We start from the raw sequence: 21,795 nt of genomic DNA on the forward strand, positions 1-21,795 counted from the left end.
AGCTCTGATCCCATCACTGTGTCACAAAAATTTTAGTCCTCTGGTGTGTACCTGATCCTCACAGATGCGTCCCCTCCATTTCCATCCTAAGGTAACTGCAGTTCTCTTCAGATGTCTGGCCAGATGCATGTTCACTGGCTGCATGGGCAGAACCATTCCTGCCTTCTTTCCTCAAGCTGGGTGAGCCAGGTTGGCTGGGTGCAGGAAAGGGCAGATAAATGGCTCTTGGGTGGGTTGAAATGCTATTAGAACCATTAAGATTTTTTAAAATGTTTTTTCTGTGTCTGCACCTTCACTAGAACAAAGCAACCAAAGTGATGCTTAGCTCATGCTCATGGAAGCACAGTTCTGCCCTGCACCAGTGCCACATGTCACCAGAACAGTGAAGGGGGCAACTGGAGGAAGAAGACAGGGCATTCCTCTCCCAGCAGGGTAATTCCCTCACAGGCATGATGCTGTCTGGAGAGCTGACCCCTGCTGGAGCGCTTAAGGCTTTTAGGCACCGACTGTACTGATCTGATTTATATTTTTTAAAGATCACTCTGATTTGCATTTTTATTTTTATTAAAAATTATTTTACTAATTTAATTTTTTTCAATTAGAGATGACATTCAATATTAGTTTCAAGTGTATATAATAGTGGTTTGACATTAATATAACATATAGAGTGATCCCCTGATAAGTATAGCATGGGGGATCTTTTAAAAGGGTAATAATGAAATTCATGAGGGCTCCACTCTCATAACCTAATCACCCTCAATAGACCCACTTTTTATTTATTTTAATCAAACTTATTTGGGTGACATTCATTAATAAAATTGCATAGGTCAGCTGTGCCATTCTATAATGCATCGTTTGTATATCGCATTGTGTGCTCACTGCCTTCAAGTCAAGTCTCCTTCCATCACCATTAATCGCCCCTATGCCCTCTTCTTCCTCCCCCCACCCTTCACCCGCCAACCCTATCACCACTCCAAACACGCCACCCCCAGCTGCCATCCCACACCCACCAGCACCTCCTGCTACCCACACGCCACACTCCCAGTCCTCACCCGCAACCTCCCACCAGCCTGACCCTACACCCCAATACTACCCCTCACCCCCCATACCCCTCTTACCCCCTACTCCCACCTGCCACCCCACATCCCACACTCTATATCACACAGCCCCCACCCACCACCCACCAGCCCCCAACCCCCACCCCCTACCACCCACCATTTACCCCCCACCCCCCACCCCCCACCCCCCTTCCCCTGCTTGTGATTTGACATTTGAAATGATATTTGAGATGTGTCCTGAGGGCTCAGGTAGGATTTAGACAGATGAAGAGGGTGAGAATGTGCTTCAGGTACAGACAGTAGCCACAGCCTGGAGGCAGGAGAGATGAACACTGGACAGACCAGAGCATATGCCCCTCAGATGCCTGTGAGTGAGGGGTCAGGACAGGGAAACAGAAGACCCTGCATGGAGGGAAAAGGCAGAGGGGAAAGGGGACCAACCACAGAGTGGTCAGAGCAGGGGAGACAGGGGCCCCTCCATGGAAAGGCAGTGCAGGGGGACAGGGCACCATGAGAGGGGGTGGGCAGTGGGGACAGGAGACCTTGGGAAGGGGCAGGGATGCAGAAGAGTGGATAGGGGACTTTCCACTGAAGCAACAGTACAGGGAAAAGGAAAACCTTCACCCTAACCGGTTTGGCTCAGTGGATTGAGCGTCAGCCTGTGGCCTCACAGGTCCCAGGTCAGATTCCAGTCAAGGGCATGTACCTTTGTTGAGGCCACATCCCCAGTAGGGAGTGTGCAGGAGGCAGCTGATCAATGTTTCTCTCTCATCGATGTTTCTAACTCTCTATCCCTCTCCCTTCCTCTCTGTAAAAAATCAATAGAATATATTCAAAAAAAATCATCATTCTCCCCTTAAAAAAAAAAAAAAAAAGGAAGACCCTTCTTGGCTGTGACAGGGCATGGGGGACAGTAGACCCTTTTTGGTAAGGACAGGGGATCATCGATGGAGGGGTCAGTGTCCCCACCTCCTGTCCCCTTTGCCCTGGCCCTCCTGCCCTATCCCATCCATGGATGGCGCCCTGTCCTTACCAAGCAGGGTCCACTGTCCTCCCTGCCCAGACACAGCCACGAAGGGTCTTCTTTTCCCTGCCCTGTTGCTTCAGTGGAGAGTCCCTTATCCACACTGCCCTGTGGGGACAGAGCCGGGAGAGAGGGACCCCTCCATGGAGTGGGGAGAGCAGACTTTCTGTGGAGGGACATGGCAGAGGGATAGGTGTCCCCCCTTTGAGGGGGCAAGGAAAGGGTGAAATGGACTGTCCATGGCAGGAGCAAGACATGGAGGACAGGGAACCATCCATGGAGGGGAAAGTGCAGGGGGACAGGACACCCCTGTCATGGTCCCCCTGGCACCCCTTCTCTGCCCCTTCAAATGGGGGTTCTTTGTCCCCTGCCCGTTCTCCATGGATGGTCCCCTGTTTCCTCTACTCTGTTCCCTGCATGGAGGGTCCCTGTGCTCCCTGCACTGCTCCATCCCTGGAGAATCCCTTGTTCACCCTTTCCTGACCCCTCAAAAGGTGGGGTGCCCTACCCCTCTGCTCATTTTCCTCCACAGACAGAGGGGAGGGGCACCCTCCATGAAGGGAGCAGGACATTGTTTTTCTTGCCCATCTTCCTCCAAGGAGGGTGCCCTCCCCTCTCTGCCCTGTCCCCACTCCATGGAGGGTGCCTCTTTCCCTGTCCTGTCCCCTAAAAGGGGGTTTCTTTGTACCCCTGCCAATTCCCCTCCATGTAGAATGCCCTGTTCCCCCTGTACTGGCCCCTCCATGGAGAGTTCCCTGTAACTAATCCATGGAAGGTGCTTTCTTCCTCTGCTCTGTCCCTTCCAAGAGGGATCCCTATACCCCTGCTCATTCCCCTCCATGAAGACTCCCCTTTCTCCCTTGCCCTAACTCTCCATGGAGGGTGCCTTCCTCCTCTGCCTGCCCTCAGTTTGGGGGGTCCCTCCTCTGCCCATTTTCCTCCATGGAGGGTGTTCTCTCAACCCTTCCCTTTCCTCTCCATTGAGATGAATGGGTAGGGGTACCAGGAACCTCCCCTTTTATGGGCAGGACAGGGATGAACGGGGCACCCTACATGAAATGAGGACAGGAGGACCCACCTTGGAAGGACAGGGCTAGAGGGAAAGGAGACCCTCCATGGCAGTGAGTGGGCAGGGATACAAAGAACCCCTCTTTGAGGAGCCAGGGGAGGGGAGGGGAAACCCTCCATGGAGTGGAGACAGAACACCCTCAATGGAGAGGACTGGAGGAGGGAAAGATGATCCTCCATGAAGGAGAATGGGCAGGGGAGTAGGGATCCCCCCCTTTGAGGAGACAGGGCAGGAGAGAAGGGGCACCCTTCATGGACTGGGGACAGGGGACCCTTAATAGAGGTACAGGGCAGGGGGCAAAGGGTCCTCTCCATGGAGGGGAACTGTCAGCGGATAGAGATCCCCCTTTGAGGGGCAGGGAAGGGGGGAGAGCACCCTCCATAGAGTGGGGTCACGGATCACACCATGGAGGGGACAGACAGAGGAGATAGGGGACCCTCCAGGATGGTTCCCCTGTCCCCACCCCAAGAAGGGTGCCCCTCCCTCAAAGAGGGATCCCTCTCCCCTGCCCATTCCTCTTTAAGAAGAGTCCCCTTTCCCCAGCCCTGTCCCCTCCATTGAGAATCCCTTGTCCCACTCCATATGGAGGGTGCCCCCTCCATCCTGCCCTGTTCCCTCAAAGGGTGGAATACCTAACCCTCTGCCCACTCCTCTCCAGGGAGAATCGCCTTTCTTCTGCCCTGTCCCCTCCATTGAGATTCCTTTGTCACCACTCCATGGAGGGTGCCCCCTCCCCCTGCTCTGTCTTCTCAAAGGGGGGTTCCTTGTACCCTTGCCCATTCACCATTATGGAAGGTCCCCTAACTCCCCTTCTTGTCCCTCGCTCTCTCCCCATTGCCCTGTCCCTCAAAGGAGGCGTCCCTATCCCCCTGCCCATTCCCCTTCATGGAGGGTCTCTGTGATCCCTACCATGCAAATTCCCTTTTTCTACCTTTCCTGCCTCCTGAAATGAGGGGTGCTCTATGCCCTTTCCCACCCCCCCCCCAGGCAGAGGGGAGAGGGCAGCCTCCATGGGGGGAGCATGGCATTGCCCTTCTTCCTCCATGGAGGGTCCCCTATCCCCCGTGCTCTGACCCTCAAAGCGAGGCTCCTTGTCCCCCTGCCCTTTCCCCTCCAGGGACGGTCCTCTTCCCCCCGCTCCTGTCCCATGCATGGAGGGTCCCCTATACCCCCTCCATGCCTGTTCCCTCAAAGGGAGGTTCTTTGATCGCCTGCCCATGTCCCAGGGGACCCTCCGTGGAGGTACAGGACAAGGAGGAAAGGGGACTCTCCATGGCAGTGAATGAGCAAGGGTACAAGGAGCCTCCCTTTGAGGGGCCGGGGAGAGGGAGGGGATACCCTCCATGGAGTGGGGCAGGGGACTAGTCGTGGAGGGTCCCCTGTCTCCCCTCCTTGTCCCCTCCATGGCATGTCCCTTGTTCCCACTCTATGGAGGGTGCTTTCTGCCTGCTCTTTCCCCTCAAAGGGGGGGATACCTATCCCCCTGACCATTCTCCTTCATGGAGGGTCCCCTTCCCTTCTGCCTGGTCTGTCCATGGAGGGTCCTCTGTCCCCACTTCATGGAGGGTGCCCCTTCCCCTCCTTCTCTACCCCCTCAAAGGGGGGATTCCTATCTCCCTGCCCATTCCCCTCCACGGAGGGCCCCTGTGGTCCCTACCATGCTCACTCTATGGAGATTCCCTTGTTCTCCCTTTCCTGGCCCTGAAATGAGGTGTGCCCTATGCTCCTGTCCCACATCCCCAGGAAGAGAGGAGAGGGCAGGCTGCATGGATGGAGAATGGCATTGCCCTTCTTGCCCTTCTTCCTCCATGGAGGGTCCCCTGTCCCCTCTGTTGTGACCCCTCAAAGTGAGGTTCCCTGACCCCCTGCCCTTTCCCCTCCAGGGAAGGTCCTCTTTCCCCCCTCCTTGTCCCCTACATGGAGGGTCCCGTGTCCCCCTTCCATGAGGATTGTCCCCCCCCCACCTCCATGCCTGTATCCTCAAAGGGAGGTTCTTTGATCCCCTGCCCATGTCCCAGGGGACCTTCCATGGAGGGTCAGGAAAAGGGGGAAACGGGACCATCCATAGTAGTGAATGGGCAAGGGTACAAGGAACCTGGGAGAGGGAGAGGATGCCCTCCATGGAATGGGGACAGGAGACTAGTCATAGAGGGTTCCCTATACCCCTCCTTGTCCCCTCCATGGCATGTCCCTTGTTCCCACTCTATGGAGGGTGCTCTGCGCCTGCTCTTTCCCCTCAAAAGGGGGGTACCTATCCTCCTGACCATTCTCTTTCATGGAGGAACCCCTTTCTCCAGTCTTTTCCCTCCATGGAGGGTCCCCTGTCCCCACTTTATGGAGAGTGCTCTCTCCCCTATGCCCCTTTCCATTCCCCTCCATGCGGGACCCTGTGGTCCCTACCATGCTCACTCCATGGAGATTCCCTTGTTATCCATTTCCTGCCCCCTGAAATGAGGGGTTCTTATGCTCCTGCCCGTTCCTCCTGCCCACCCCCAGGAGGGGAGAGGACAGCCTCCATGGAGGGAGCATGCCATTTTCCTTCTTGCCCTTCTTCCTCCATGGAGGGTCCCCTTGTGCCCCTGTCCTTTCTCCTCCAGGGTTGATCCACTTTCCCACTCCCTGTCCCCTACATGGAGTGTTCTCTATCCCCCTCCATGGGGGGTCCCCACCTCCATGCCTGTCCAATCAAAGGAGGTTTCTTTGTTCGCCTTGCCATGTTCCAGGGGACCCTCCATTGAGGGACAGGACAAGGGGAAAAGGGGACCCTCCATGGCAGTGAATGGGCAAGGGTACAAGGAACCTCCCTTTGTGGGGCTAGGGGAGTATGAGGGGACACATTCCATGGAGTGGGAACAGATGACCCTCAATGGAGAGTATGAGGAGGTGGGAAAAGCGATGCTCCATGGAAGGGAATGGACAGGGGTACAAGGGACTTTTTCTTGAGGGGCTGGGGGAGGAGGAGGGGGACACCCTGCATGGAGTGGGAACAGAGGACCCTCAATGGAAAGTATGGGGAGGGGGGAAAAGAGATTTCCCCATGGAAGGTCCCCTGTCCTCAGTCCATGGAAGGTGCCCCCACCCCAATACCTGTCCCCTCATAGGGGGTTCCTTGCACCCTTGACCATGTCCCATGGGGCCCTCATGGAGCGATAGGACAGGGGGTGAAGAGAACCCTCCAGGATAGTGAATGGGCAAGAGTACAAGGAACCCCCCTTTGACGGGGAGGGGATACCCTCCATGGACTGGGGAGAGGGGACCCTCAATGGAGTGAATGGGGAGAGGGAAGTGGATCCTCCATGGAGGAGAATGGTCAGGGGAATAGGGATCCCGCCTTTGAAGAGACAGGGCAGGAGGGAGGGGGCACCCTCCATGGAGTGGGGGCCAGAGACTCTGCATGGGGGGACAGGGCAGGAGGCAAAGGGTCCTCTCCATGGAGGGGATGGTTAGAGGGATAGGGATCCTCCCTTTGAGGGGCAGGGCAGGGGGAGAGCACTCTCCTTAGAGCAGGGGTTTGGGACATGCCATGGAGGGGACAAGAAGAGGAGGTCGGGGACCCTCCATGATGGGTCCCGTGTCCCCATTCCGTGGAGAGTGCTCTTTCCCTCCTGCCCTCTTCCCTCAAAGGGAAGATGCCCCTCCCCTTGACCATACCCCTCCATGGAGGGTCCCCTCTCCTCCATGCCCTGCCCTGCCCCCTCCATAGAGGGTCCATGGAGGAGGGGGGGACTCTCCATGGAGGGGGCAGGGCAGGGGAGGGAGGAGAGGGGACCCTCCATGGAGGGGGCAGGGCAGGGTATGAGTCCCCTCTCCTCCCTGCACTGCCCCCTCCATGGAGGATCCCTTTTCCCCCTACCCTGCCCCCTCCATGGAGGGCTCCCTGCCCCCCTTTCCCTGACCCTCCATGGAGAGTCCCCTCCCCCCTCTGCCCTGCACCCTCCATGCAGGGTCTTCTGTTTCCCTGCCCTGTCCCATCACTCACTGGCTCCGCGAGGCATGTGCTCTGGTCCCCAGTGTTCATCTGTCCTGCTCCAGGCCGTGTCCACTGTCTGCACATGAAGCACATCTCACCGTCTTCATCTGCCCAAATCCTCCCGGGCTCTCAGGACACATGTCAAATATCATTTCAAATGTCAAATCACCGAGTGATCTTTAAAAAATATAAATCAGATCCCCCTATTCTGGTGCCTAAAAGCCTTCCTGCTGTGACAGCATTTCCAACCCACCCTTTATCTGCCCGCCCGCCCTCTCCTGCCCGCCCTCTCCTGCCCGCCCTCTCCTGCCCACCCTCTCCTGCACCAGCCCGGCTCTCCCTGCCCGCCCTCTCCTGCCCGCCCTCTCCTGCCCGCCCTCTCCTGCACCAGCCCGGCTCTCCCTGCCCGCCCTCTCCTGCCCGCCCTCTCCTGCCCGCCCTCTCCTGCACCAGCCTGGCTCTCCCTGCCCTGGAGGTACTTGCTGTCCCTTTGGTGGTGGCTTCCTGAGCTCTCCTTGTGGCGAGCTCTGTCTCAACAGCCAAGTCTGAGGTATATATGACAAGATCTTGGGGAGCCCTCCCCTGAGTCTCTTGGGGCCTCACACTGAAGTGGCCTCAACCCAGGCGTATGGGGTATAAGCTGGCAGCAGGTCACAGAGCTAAGACAGGTCACAATGGTGAGACAGGTCATAGAGGTAACCTGGCAACCACTTGAGGTCAGCCAGGTGGGCCAATGTAACCTGGGGTTCTTGTGTGGTTGTTTTAAATCACTGAATGAACATTTATTCAGCACCAACCAACCCCAGACCCTCTACAGAATGTACAGAAGGTGCAGCTCGCCCCTAAGGTCCTGGCCCTCAGTAACCATGTGCTCTTGAAAGTGGGTGGGTCACAGATGCCCATGGGAGGGGCTCAGTCTGAGTTGCTGGCTGCAGGAAGTTGAGGCTGGAGGAAGGGACCAGGAGCCAAGGTTTTCTGGAGGTCCTGGAACTGGGAGTGGCTCTGGCAGGGACAGCAGGAAACTGCTCTGCAAGGAGAGGGCTCTTCCAGTTCCCCAGCAGCCAGGAGCAGGGTCTCCTGACCTTCCAGGGAGGAGCTCAGCTGGATGCACCTGCCTCAGGCTTCTGACCCACAGCCCCTGGGATCACACACTTTATGGTGAGGGCCACTCCGTTTGAGTCATTTGTTAGGGCAACAATAGGAGACCATGTAGTCCCTGTCAACCCCTCTTCATATCACCAAGCCTGTGTTCTCCATGGCTTTGGGTATCTTCTGAAATAAAGTGTGGTTCTTGTTCTCCTGTCTGTCTCCCAGCCCCTCTCAGCTCCTGAAAGGTAAACTGTGAAGGCCCTGCCCCCAAAGACCCAGTCCAGGGAGGGACATGGAGGGGCACACAGGTGTTCAATGATTTCGGGAGTGAAGGGCTCTTTTCTGATTTTATAAAATGTTATTTTTGTAATAAACCTGATTGATTCACATATAAATACATATGATTTCATTTTAAAAAATAGTTTTTTTATTTCAAAGAGAAAGAGGGGGGAGAGGGACAGAGAGAGAGAGAGAGAGAGAGAGAGAGAGAGAGAGAGAGAGAGAGATCAATGATGAAAGAGAATCATTCATTGGCTGCCTTTTGCACACCCCCTACTGGGGATGAAGCCTGCAACCCAGGCATGTGCTCTTGGCTGGATTCGAACCTGGGACCTTTTGGTCCACAGACTGACGCTCTATCCACTGAGCCAAACCAGCTAGGGCTACATAAGTTTTTTAAAACCTCTTTAGGACATCCAAATATATAAATTCACAAATGACAAATATTTTTTGTCAAAACCTGTGTGTTAATTTTTAGTTCAGAAATGCAGTAGTTGCTCTGTGAGCTGCTTCAGAGCGGGAGAGGATCCTGACAGCAGACCCGGTTCACACTGGGATGTGCCTCCTGTCCACCTTTCCCCACTAGCCTGCCCTCAGGCCTCTGGTGGCCAGTTGACTGGCAGTGGTCCTGACACATCATCTCATGTTCACCCCCCTGGTACTTCTTCCGGTGGTGCCAGGGGACCCCATCTCAGGGCTGTGCATGCTCTGATGATCCTAATCCTTGAGCTCTGGTTCATTTCTTACTTGGGGACCAGGAATTGTGACCATTGAATGTGGGGCAGCCCCATGCTCTTTGCTCCTGGCTTCAAGCCTGCGGGGGGAGGTTGGCAGGTGGTGTGGGTCAAGCCCTCCCGAAGTCCCCCACTAACTGGCCTGCTGCCTGGCTACCCCTCCTGGATGGCAGCTCCCCTCCTGGCTGCCTTTGAGGTTCAGGGAGAGGCTGATGTCGGGTGTCTGGATGGTCCCCTGGAATTAAGAAAGCAGATGCTTTGGAAATAGAAGAGGCAGACATGCTGTCCATAGGGAAGGGCTGTTTCCTCTTGGTCAGGAAACTCCAGCAAATCAAACAGCAAATCTGCAAAGAGATGAGTTGTGTCTTCCAAACAGTGTGAGCTGTGTTGAGAAAATCCAAATACAACTGTTCTGCAGATGGGTCTGTTTGACGAGTCCTGCACCATGTGACCCTGACTGGGAAGTGTACGACAGGCCTGGGCGGACGTCAGGCACAACGTGTCCATGTGCTCGCTGCCAGTTCAGGTGCTGCTCCCTAGGACTCTGTGACTCCAGGCCGGAGGGCTGGTGGCCCGGGAATGCTGGAGAGGTTGTCCTTCCCGCCCGGCCAGGTGTTTGTTGCTTTGGTGTGGCTGGGCCTGGTTTAGTGGAGTCCAGGTGCCCTCAGCGGTCCCCGTGTCACTGAGGACTGAGGTGCTGAGCTCAGACAAGAGCAGGGCCCAGGGCCCCCTTCAGACTCTGTTATCAGCAAAGGGTCCACCTTTGTTTCAAATAAATCACTTCCCAGTCAGCAGCCCAGGGATTGGGCCCTCATTTCCTCCCCTAGGTTGATAAAAAACAGTCTCTGGTTTACTGTACAAAGCCAATAACTCCGGCAAAATTAAAGGAGTCCTAGCTCTAGAAAAATAATATTGTCATCTCACTCAGCCTCACCTCCAGCATGAATCACACATTTTATGTTTCTGTGTCTCTCCTGCCTGGAGCAGCTTTTCATTTCCTCTCTGCCTGTTTCTGCCCCTTCATGCCATAAAGCAGGTTGTGAACCTCACAAGTCCTGGGTATGACCTGCACAACCCTCTGACCTGCACAACCTCCCTCTCAGATGCACAACTGTATTGGGAAGAGACAGCAGTAGCAATGTGGGCCCATTTGACAGATGAAGTGCTATAATCGATTTATATACTTTGGCCCAGCTAGGGTCTTTCGATGGCAATGGAAGAGCCCAGAGGGAACCTTGTTCCTCTTGTACAAATCCTTTGACTCCAGGACATTTAACTTTCCCTCTTTCTCCTCCTGCCTTCCCCTAGAATTGACACCATGTCCAGTCGGGGCCTCGCCTGTCTTGTGCCATGGGACAGTGCTGCTCTCCCCGGGCTCTCCCTGGTCCTTGCTGAGAGGATGGTCTGAAGGAATGGATTTGTCATTCATGCACATTTCTCAGCCCTGATGACCCCTAATCTACATACAATAGGTTCCTGAGGGAAGAGGGAGAGAAGAGTCATGTTTGGGTGGGGTCAAGTCCAGAGCAGGGTTGCGGGGGCAGAGGCAGAAGAGAGAAGGTGCTGTCAGCATGGGTGAGACTGGAGGTCATGACAGTGCTGGGCTCTGGCACATGGGTCTCCTTCCTGGCATCACCATGATGTAGGGCTGGGGTGAACTCTGTGTGGCCCTGATTCCTGGGAAGGTTGGGAGAAACATATGGGAAAACTGCTTTTTTGTTTTTGCTTTTTAGTTGAAATAAACTTCAATTTTTAAAATTATAAAAAATATAAACTAAAATTATAAAAAATATAAACTAAATATAAAAAAAATGAAGCTAAAACACAACACTTTTTTTAAACACATCTGGAAAACTGTAACTTTCAAGTCTCTATAGTTTATAAGATTTGCTCACTTTGATCTCTGATGAAATATGCTATGGCTGCTATATGACATTTCATGGCTTTTCAAGTGTGAATCCCAGTGTTTTAAATGTATTAGTAAATTGTGAACTTAAATACATTTCAAAATCAAATAGCTAACTTTCTAGATAGTTTAATTTAAATTAAGAACTCGCCTAATTAGATCAATTTAACGGAAACCACCCGAGTCATCTCATGAAGTTGACAGTTGGCATCAAGTCCCTTTCAGGTGTTTCCCCCGTTCAAATGCGATTTCTTGTCTCCATTGATCATACCTCTTGAATGCAGTTTCCTTTGAATTCTTCGATTCCACCTTCGGGAACTGCTTGACTGAAAGTAGTTATTTTCTGATAGCTTGTTTCCACATAAAAGCCTCTTGTTACTACCATCCCTGAAGAAATGCAGGGATGATAACTCCATTCTGTAATACGCAGTCAGCATACACAATTGGCCTCTCTCTGAAGAAAACCACTTATAACACCTATGTAACCAAAAGGGGTTCCTGCCTCACACCATTCTCTACTGTACCTATAAAGGACATAGTTATATTATAACCCAGGGTTAGCTGTTCTTCCTTCTGAACCTTGGAAGGACTCTGGTCTATGCCATAGACTTCATTTTTGCCATTGGTCCTTATTTTGGTATTCATTGTTTTATGTAAATGAAGTCACTTTTCAGTTGACTAAGACTATTCAAAATAAACCTTAGCATCATCACTAGCATGGTAGGTTCTTGTATAGATTTTATGTAGACATGAAGGCAATTAAAAAACCTCTGAGTGCTTACCTAGGGCAGTACTGAAAGCTCAAAAAGTGTGTAATAGCAGCTTTATAACTTTCAGAGCTTCATTAAGAACACAAAATCCTAATCATCATCTATATTCATAATTTTATAATCTATTGCAATGAAATGCATTTGAATAGGTAACATTCAGTAGCTACTTTTTCTTGATCATATATTTAGTTTTAAAATAATTTATATTTTAGTGAGATCTAATAGTCGCAGGTTTCCAAATGTAATAAAAAATGTAGTATGGGTTTTAGCTTCCATTCAGTTTACACTCTTATTTGAATCCTGTATTCATGATTATCTTTAGCTGACAAACATTTCTACTCCCTTGTGACCCATCTTCACAATCTACACTCAGCTATTCATTTTTTTTTTTTTGCCTCAGGCCAGGACCAGAGAGAGTAGTGATATTTACTGAGGACCTGAAGAATTTTCTATTGATTAGTTTAAATGTATTTTTAGCCATAGGTGCTTTCATTGTTAGGCATTTACATAGTGATGGGGAGACACTCATGGGCTCTAATGTATTCTTCTTGCTGTCTACTTTCCCTTCTTACTCTGGGGGTAATAGCAAGAAAATCATTTCTATTTTTAAAGTTTAATACATCCGAAATCACAAGAACTACATTACACATATCACAAAATAGCTTCACAAAGAAAAAATCCAAAGGCTTAAATGTCTCTTCAAATGTTGTTTTCCAAAGTATTTATTTAGAGAAGATAGAAAGAGGTCATTACTCATGAATAACACTCTTTAAAATATTGGAAAATTTTATTCATTGTTTTTGAAAGAATTAGTAGTTAATATCAGATTTATGTAAATAGCACATTTTAAAAAGTGTATATTTAACAATAAAATAAAAATATAATAATGTAAATAAAAATTAAAGAAAATAAGTATTTGACAAAAAAACACACACACAACAATTTGATTGTCCATCATGCCCCTGCACACACCACACACACACACACACACACACACACACACACACACACACATAAAACCTATGTGCAGGAAGCCACTGCTTGCTGATACTGTCCTGAGAGTGCACCAAGGAACATGGAAGGCCAAAGGACCTTGGGCATTAGCAGGGCTGATGCTAAGCATGATTGTTCTTGTTGAGATAGTGTTGGCTCAAGGCAATTCCCTAACCTGATAATCCTTTTACTATTTACCAAAGTTTACCTTTGATATGCCTGTAGGCATTGCTAAAGGGCAAATGTGTATTCAAGTAAATAAAAGGTGAACTAGGCCAGAAGTCGGTGTGTCTCTTAATAAAGAGGCTCCTCCTGGCCCCCAATGCCTTCTAAATTCATATTTCTTGTGTAACATTTCATTTGTGCGTCAGCCCCTCCTTCAGATGCTGAACCCCCCCTCAAAGGTCATGGCACCTATGTCAAATATTTGTTAACAAACTAACAGAAATAGAATGGAATGGAATCAAATATTGCCCAATCATTATATGTGGCAAATAGGAAGATTAGAGGATATAGGTAGTAGAACCATTTCCTCAGTATAATTAAATATAGACAAGTCATTTCACATATTAGTCCCATAGTTTCTTCCCTGTAAAATGAGGGAAATGCATGGTCTAGGTTGAGCTTTCTATAATTTCACAGTCAATAGATATGATGAAATTAATATAGCAACATCTACATCAACACCCACCTTTCTACTGTCCCTTATAGTATGATTTCTTTAGTGGAATGTCTTTGTTAACACAATTTTCTAAAAGATATACTACAGTAAACCTTCCAAGGCAATTCATATATATATTTTTAATATTAGAGGCCCAGTGCACAAAAATTCGTGAATTTGGGGGTCATTCAGCCTGGCCTGCACCCTCTAAACAAGTGGTTCTCAACCTTCTTAACGCCGTGACCCTTTAATACAGTTCCTCATGTTGTGGTGGCCCAACCATAAAATTATTTTCGTTGCTACTTCATAACTGTAATTTTGCTACTGTTATGAATCGTAATGTAAATATCAGATATGCAGGATGTATTTTCATTGTGACAAATTGAACATAATTAAAGCATAGTGATTAATCACAAAAATATATGTGTTTTCCGATGGTCTTAGGCGCCCCCTGTGAAAGGGTCATTCGACTTCCAAAGGTGTCGCGACCCATAGGTTGAGGACCACTGCTCTAAACCCTTGGGTAGAGTCCGTAGGCCTGGCCTGAGATCAGGGCCTATTGGGGTTTCCCTTCCCCTGGCTGCATGCAGCTGGCCCCATCCTTGCCGCTGCCACTGCTTGCCATCCTGAAGCAGTGCCCCCCTCCCCTGCCACCCGTGGCCTCCCTCTGCTGGGGACAGGTGTGAGGTGCAATGGCTTGGCGAGCCTAGGCCTCCCTCTGCGGGGCAATAGCTGGCCGGCTGCCCACCTGCCACAGAGTTGCCGCTGATGGCCCTGGCCTCCCTCTTTCTTTGCTGGGGGATGGGGCTATCTCTGCAAGGGGCTGCCTGCCTACCTGATCACCCCTAACCACTCTGCCTTCCTGATCACCCCTAACTGCTTGCTGGGGAGCAGGACCAGCTCTGCAAGGAGCCATCTGCCTGCCTGATTTCCCCTATCTGCTGGCCTGCCTACCTGATCGCCCTAACCACTTGCCTGCCTACCTGATTACTCCTAAACACTGGTCTGCCTACCTGATCACCCCTAACCACTCTGCCTGCCTGCCTGATTGCCCCTAACCACTTGCTTGGGGGTGGAGAGAGCCGGTTGAGGGGCCATGGTGGTTGTGGTCTCTGGTCGTTCCGGTCCTTATGATTATGGTGGCTGATCTTTTAATATATAGGATGATTCTATTTTATCTCCTCTGTTAGCATATTAATTGCAGTTCTTTCAAAAATTAATTTTGTGGTTGTTCTAGAGTTTATCATATATATATTAACAACTAATCTAAATTCACTTTCAAAAAATTCTACATCACTTCAAGAGTGGTGCAGGTTCCTTATAGCAGGGAGTTCCCAATTCCTCCATCCAGTTCCTTAGTACATTGCTGTCATTCATTTCACATATCCATAGGCTACTAGTATAAGCACCTAATAAGTTTTCACTATTACTACTTTAAGCAGTTACATTTCAGATCAATTAAGAATAAGAAAAAAATTAAAAAGTGACTTTATTGCCCTAGTTAGTTTGGTTAGAACATCTGCCTGCAGACTCAAGGGTCATGGGTTCATTCTGGTCAAGGGCACATACCTCAGTTATAGGCTCAATCTCTGGCCCCCACCCGGGTGTGTTCTGGAGGCAAATAATTGATGTATCTCTCTCACACTGATGTTTCCCTCTCTCTCTCTGTCTCTTCCCCTCCCTTCCACTCTCCCTAAAAAACTCAATAGAAAAAAAGATCCTTGGTTGAGGATTGACAAAAACAAAAACAAAAAATTTACCTTCATTTATTCCTTCTCTGACACCCTTTCTTTATGTAGATCTGAGTTTCTGATCTATATAATTGTCCTTCTCCCCGAAGAAATTATTTTAACACAACTTGCAAGATCTACTTTCTTATGGTGAGTTTTCTCACTTTTTGTTGGAGAAACTTTTTATTTCTCCTTCATTCTTCAAGGATAATTTCACTGGATATAGAATTTTAGAAGAATGGTTTTATTCTTTCAGCACTTTATTTTATTCAATTCTCTTCTGGCTTGCATAGTTTCCAATAAATCAAATGACATTTTGATCCTTATTCCTGTATTGTTACGGTGTTTCACCCATCTCTGACTCTTTAAGGTTTTCTCTTTGCCTTTCATTTTTCTTTTTTCACTCTGAAATATGTCTTGGTATAGACTTTTTGGTATTTATCCTGTCTGATGTTCTCTGAGCCTTCTGGACCTGAGGTTTGGTGTCTGTCATTACCAAAAATTGTTGGAGATTATTAATTCAAATATTTCTTCTGCTCTGTTATTTATTTCTTCTTCTGGTATTCCAAAATGTATTATACCTTTTAAAATTGTTCACAGTTCTTGAATGATCTGTTCTTTTACATTTTTTTCTACTATTTTTGAAAATTTTTAGTGACCTATGCTAATTTCACAGTTTTTATTTTTTCTTGTCCATATCCAGTCTACCCAAGGGCCCATCAAAGCATTCTTCATTTCTGTTAGTATTGTTTTTTCTATCATTTTCTTTTGCTTCTTTCTCAGAGTCCCTATCTCTCTGTTTACATTGCCCATCATTTTTTTAAAAAATATGTATTTTTATTGAAAGAAGAGGGAGAGAGAGAGATAGAAACATCAATGATGAGAGAGAACCATTGATTGGCTGCTTCCTGAATGCCCCACACTGGAGGTTGAGCCCACAACACGCATGTGCCCTGATCAGGAATCTAATCATGACCTCCTGATTCATAGGTCGATGCTCAAACAATGAGCCATGCCAGCCAGGCCTTTCTTTCATATTGTCTCCTCTTTCTCTTAGAATCCTTCTTTAGTCATAGTTATTTTAAGTTTATTGTGTTGTGATTTAAAAATCTATGTCATTTTATTCTGGTTTTATGCTTGCTCTGTTTCTTCAGGTTCTGATTTTTCTTGCATTTCAGTAGCCTTTATTATTTTCTGTTGAAAGCCAGACATATTTAATTGCATAATAGGAACTGAGATAAATAGACCTGTTGTGTGAGTTTTTGTGAATATGTCTAAAAGTTGGGCTGTGTTTCATGTTTGGTGTAGGTGGGTGCCAGAGAGTTCAAATGTCTTCAGTGCCCTTGTTTTTGTCTGTCCTCTTGACTTCTAGCTGCCCTAAGAGCTCTCTCTTAGATGGAACCTGCACCTTGTTTGGCAGTAATCCACGTTGCTATCCTGGAGCCATTAGTGTGGTGCTAAGGTGTGGGAGAGGAGAAGCATTTTGTAATCTTAGGCTTAAATCTCAGTGTTTTAGTGAGCCTATATTCCTGGGCTGTGACCTTCCTGTGTGTTTCATGGCTCCCCACTCCTTAGGTGAGACAGGAAGACTAGAGGGTAATGGATACAGGCCCTTCCTTTTAGATGGGGTGATGTGCTGGTAAAGTCTTTTTCCCTGGAGAGTAGGCCTCGGTGTGGAGAATCCTCTTCACTAGTAGTATGTCTCACTGGTTACCTTTTCCCTGCCTCTGCCAGAGCCTTAGCGGATATTTCTTGGCTCTTAACAGTGACAACCAGGTGGGGTTCTCGGTGGTCAAACCCATGAAAGTGTGAGGGCCCCGCTATGACTGTGGTCCCCAGAAGTCTCTTGTTTTCAAGGTAATGCATACTCAGACTCCAGTAATTCATTAAAATGACCATTAGAGGGATCCTACCAGTTTATGGCTCCAGGGACTCCTGCTTCAGGTAAGCCTACTTCTTCTGTGGTTCTCTATGTTTACCTATCTCCAGGTTCAGGCATGGAGGTCTGCCCTGTGACCTCAGTTCTCTACTGGTTCCTAGAATATTCATTAGATTTCAGTTTTTGGTTTTTTTTCAGCTTTTTGTTGTAAGGAGGGAAATGACAAATTTCAAGCTTTTTTCATATTGTAGCTAAAATTGTTTACCCAATTGGATAATTTTTAAAGAAGTAATAGACCATTTGCTAATCTTTTTACTCTCTAATGTGAGACTAACAATTCAAATTTACTTTGTGAGGTATGAATAAGATCTTAAAAATTTTAATATGGTGCTTACTCATAGTAGGTGCTCAAAAATAGGAGCTGTTTTTAATTTAATTAAAAATTTCGTTGACTCATCAGTTCATTTCTATTATTTTGGTTATTGGTGTGATTCAATTAGTCAACAACTGGTATAACCAACTAAATAGCAGCTTTTCTAGAAATTGCTTTTAAGAAGAAAAAGACTTCTTTTTCTTGGAGGTGGATCTCTTGTATTTTGAATAAGTTTTATTTGTTATTATCTTTCCTGGTGAGAATAAAAATAAAAAAATAAGAGTAACATTTATTTTTATTGCTATGGAGCAATCATTTTATATACAATACATTTTTATTTCCACAGCAGCCCTTTGAAGTCAGTACTATTATCGTCATTCATGCTTAATTAATGGAGCTGCATTAACATTTAGCGTATTTGTAACTGTGACTCAGGAAGATTCATTTAGCTAAGATCATAGAACCAATCAATGGTAAAGCTGAGGTTTGAAACCATGTCTGACTTTCTCCCCAACAAAACCCTTGGTCTTCAGTACAGCACAAGCATATCTAAAACTTTACCAGTGCATGAAATCCTTTTGCAGGAAAAATATCTACTCGATTACTTTATTCAGATTTGTACTATTTGTGTTATAATATTATTTAGTCATACATGCACAATGAACCTGGTATAAACTCCCTTTCAAATGGCTCTTATCCAACTACAGAAGGCAATGCGAGCACAATTTAAATGCAAAGAGAATTACAAAATTGATCAAATTTAACTAAACATTTTGACTACAGGAGTGAGAGAAAGGTACTATAAAGCAATTGAATGCTTGAAATAGAATGTAAGTGCTTTCATGGTGCACTTCATTTTTAAGATTCTGGTAGGCACTGAAGAAGCCTTTTCAGAACAATAGCAATTATCTGCAAGGCACACCACATCTCTCCCAGGAAATTGCATTTGTTTAGTCAGTGAATGACTGCAAATAAAGAGGCTCACCTTAGTGGAACTTCTGTGGAAAGGAAAAGTCCAGAAACGGAATCTGGGCTGAGCAGTGTCTTCTGCAACAGTGACCTTGTGGATTCAGTGTGAATGATGTCCATCATTTCATTGATCTGGTCTGTTTACCATTAGCCAGAGCCACCTTGCAGCTCCTTGACAAGGTGGGCTCCAGTGTTCAGAACAAAACTTCTCATCCCAAAAGACACAATGTTATTCTATGGAGGATGTCTGCATTGCTCTGTTTGAAATGTTATTTGGAAAATATCTTGTTTTGAGCCTTTTAATCAAAACATAAGTAAAAATCATTTAAGTCCAACTTTTTTTTTTCACCAAGTGAAAGAGTGAAACAACAAAATATTTTTTTCCTTATTTGGTTACCTTTTAACGCTATTTTACTCATGTGCATTTAACTTATTAGATAAAGAGTTTAGTAATTCAAGCATCCTTGACCTTCTAAGATATCTCCTTTTTTTCCAGGAGTCTCAGTCCTAGTTCCTAATAGAATTCTGGCTAGGGAGGGCAATGCATTTGGTGCTTCCAAACCCTATGTGTGGATTAAGCATAAAATTAGACCTGCTGTTAAGGGTTGGAGGCCTATTCTAGTCTGTATTTACAGAGTTCTTCAGCCAGCCATGGGTTCCAAATTTATCATTTTTGGCCAAATCAATATTACTTGTTATCTGCCTCAATTATCAGGGATTTAGAGAAGCAGAAAAAATAATTATCAAGCACTTACAATTTTCCAAAGACTGAGCTAAGGGATTTTTATACAGGGATTGATTTAAGACTTAAATAATTATATAAGGTGTTATAATCTATTAGAATTCCACTGAAGCAAATTGAATTCCAAGCAAATAGAGAATAAGGAGAGAAAATGGATTAGCTATCCCAGATCAGTTTGAGTCCAATGAAAAAAGATCTTCTCAAATTCTAAATGAATCCTACCATGAGTACTTGTAATCCTGCTATCTTGGACATGTCTACTGGATGGAGACAAGCTATAACATAAACAAATTTACCAGATCCACAATGTGGTTCTTCATCAGAGCTTGACCACAACCAGTAAACATACACATGTTCAATACACAAACAATTCTTCTTCATTGCCCATCTCAGTTAAGACTGGATTTGCCACATTCCCATATTAAGCTTATTAAATTGATGATTAACCCATCAAAAATCATTTTTGTTGTTACTGTTGATTGGGTTTTTCTCCTTAAGCCTTGGGCACAGAGTCTAGCTTCCTGTCTTGTCTTACTGGTCACAACTGATTATCAAATGACCTGGTAGGTTTGCTTCCTGGTAAAGCCCAGAATGTCTTACACATCCCTTATTGCATCATGAATAGGCATTGAATTTCTTATACTCTATGTAATTAGAGACATTTCATAAATCTTAAATTCCTCAATTAACATTTCTTGATTTATGCTAAAGTTTTTGTTTTCAGTGATCTTACCTTAGTTATGTATGTAATTACTCATGATGTCAGTATTTCTTAATTGGCTAGACTGCACAGGTTTTTATTTTTCATCTTTAAGCTTTTAAAATAAAAATTGGTGAATCCAAGGAATGCGTGACAGAGGTACCTAGGCTTTCATTATTAGGTTGACAAAACAAGCCATTTAAAAAAAAATACATTTTATTGATTTTTTACAGAGAGGAAGGGAGAGAGATAGAGAGTTAGAAACATCAGTGAGAGAGAAACTGATCAGCTGCCTCCTGCACATCTCCTACTGGGGATGTGCCCGCAACCAAGGTACATCCCCTTGACCGGAATCAAACCTAGGACCCTTCAGTCCGCAGGCTGGCACTCTATCCACTAAGCCAAACCGGTTTTGGCAAACAAGCCATTTTATATGCTGGGTAATCTGATTCTACACTAGGATAAAGAGAGAATTTTTTTGAGATGTTTCTCCTAAGGACTCAAAAGAGAATGATTTTAAGTTATCTAGTTTACATATACATCAATCTTGACTGCGGTGTGAAAATTTTAATTGCATTAGGAGATACAATGCAATTATGACCTCCTAGGAGGAAAATGGAAGCGGTGGTAGTGCCTCTCAATGCTGAATTGCTTCATATGAAACATTTGCTGATGTTTTTGGTTGTATTCATTCTGGGAGAAGCTGTGATGGAGACTACCACCATGTAGCTCTGCCATTCTTTTTACAGACCTCTCTGAAGGTGGGACTTTCAACGTGCTTCAGGAGCAAGAATGGAAAAGCACCCAACATATATAGGGAAAGAGGAAGGTTGCTACTGAAAAGGCCAAACAACATCTACCTGAACATAAATCCTCTTTCTTCATTTATTTGCTTATAATGATTTTCTTGCTTGAAGTGACTTCTCTGTCTTGGTAGACTATTAACCTTCAAGACCCTGCTGAGATATAACTCTTTTCTAAAGCCTTCTCCGATTTACCTCCTCCTTCAAATTGCTGTACATTTATTCCATTTATTCAATTCACTCATTCATTCAACAAACGTGTCTATATTATTTACCAGGAATTGGGTCTATAAATACAGATAAAACTTGATCTCTATTCTTCAGAAATTTTAAATTGATTTGGAGGAGATTCACATAGTGAGAAAAATAAGTGTGATAGTTGTCAAAGCTTCCATTAGAGACATCTTTATGAAGCGTAAAGAGTCCATGAAGCAAGAACTGTTAACCACTATTGGGAACTAACAAAGGTGTAATAGAGAAGATGGCATTTGTGATTATCTTGAAGTATGTGTACATTTGGCCGGTGTAACGGAAGCTGTTGGTAGCCTGCCTATATTTCTTTGTCTTTAAAACAGCAGTGCACACTGGCTCAAATGTTATTGGAGTTGGCTCTTTGGCCACATTCATGAGAGGCTGGACATTCTGGAAATTACCCACTCCCTCACAAGCAGCCCTCCATCATAGGTAAATGGTCTAGGCTCAAAAGAAAGGTCTGGGATGGAGTGTTAAGTATAGCGGTTGTTGGATAAATAGCTCACCTTCCTTACCCAGGGCTGAGATAACTCTGAGGAATGTGTGCCATACTGACTGGGAGTGCCCCCTGGAGAGTTACCTGCAGTTACCCACAGTAGTAACTGGCTTCATAATGTGTATTTATAAGCTGGCTTCCCTACCTTGTCTCACTTCCTTATTTCCCTGCTACCCAAATAAACTATTGTAAGCTGTTATGAGATGATTTTTAAAAGTAAAATCAAGACTGGGCCCCAGCAGTAAGTGCAACCCCCCTCTCCCTAGCTGCAGACCTCCGCATTCATGTGTCTCCAGAG

The 21,795-nt window shown here is 46.6% G+C and overlaps 1 non-coding gene across 1 annotated transcript; it reads right to left on the minus strand.

Annotated features, from left to right (window-relative positions):
• Nucleotides 1–279: 279 nt before the first annotated feature.
• LOC132242403 (small nucleolar RNA SNORA74) lies at nt 280–482 on the minus strand. Its single transcript, XR_009454600.1, has one exon. It is a non-coding gene; the product is annotated as a small nucleolar RNA SNORA74 (small nucleolar RNA).
• Between the last annotated feature and the right edge of the window lie 21,313 nt (nt 483–21,795).

The sequence above is a fragment of the Myotis daubentonii genome, chromosome 9 (genome assembly GCF_963259705.1).
Source record: "Myotis daubentonii chromosome 9, mMyoDau2.1, whole genome shotgun sequence".
NCBI classification, from domain to species: domain Eukaryota; kingdom Metazoa; phylum Chordata; class Mammalia; order Chiroptera; family Vespertilionidae; genus Myotis; species Myotis daubentonii.